Genomic DNA, 866 nt, shown 5'->3' with positions numbered 1-866 from the left:
GACAAGGGGCATGCTGCTCAGGCCAAGTTGAATGGGTTCATCCGGCAGACGGCACATCTGACAGAGCACCTCCCTTCAACCCACTGCGATGGGAGCACAGGTGCTGCTCACACTGCTGGCACCCAAGGCCCCTCCCCACTCCCAACCAGAGCTGAGCATCCAGAGCAGGGGTCCTCAAACTACAGCCCGCGGGCCACATGCAAATACAAATATTGTATTTGTTCCCGTTTTGTTTTTTTACTTCAAAATAAGATATGTGCAGTGTGCATAGAAATTTGTTCATAGTTTTTTTTTAAACTATAGTCCAGCCCTCCAACGGTCTGAGGGACAGTGAACTGGCCCCCTGTTTAAAAAGTTTGAGGACCCCTGATCCAGAGGAATCTGAGCCTGGCCCAGAGCAAAACCAGCCCCAGGGGCAGAATGCCTCCAGGGAGAACCCATTCTTCATTTGGCTGTTTTGAAATTGAGATAAAATTTGAGGTCTTGTTTTTAAAAAAGTCACCCACAGGCTTCAGATGACAGAAGCCCGGCACTTCCCTGACACGAGCAGCCAGCAGCAGTAGGCCTGGGAGCTGCCCGAGGTGATGAGGTGCCTGTCAGCTGTCTTGCTGTTAACATGCCTCCTTTCCAGGGCACTCAGGGGTGGGGGACCTCCGCCCCGGGGCCTGCTGAGAAAGAACTACAGATGTCCTGATGTATGTGTTCTGGAGATTCAGTCCTGGGAATCAACAGGTTTTCCTGGTTTTAAATTGAGGACAAACAGCTGACATCTGTTTGGGGAGAGGACTTTGGGGCATGGACGTTAGCAACTACAGCCCTTCAGTGTTTGGCTCCCAGTCCACTGCACATGAGGCCTTGCTGATGTA

The sequence above is a fragment of the Myotis brandtii genome, unplaced genomic scaffold (genome assembly GCF_000412655.1).
Source record: "Myotis brandtii unplaced genomic scaffold, ASM41265v1 scaffold105, whole genome shotgun sequence".
Classification (NCBI taxonomy): Eukaryota; Metazoa; Chordata; class Mammalia; order Chiroptera; family Vespertilionidae; genus Myotis; species Myotis brandtii.
This window is presented reverse-complemented; position numbering follows the sequence as displayed.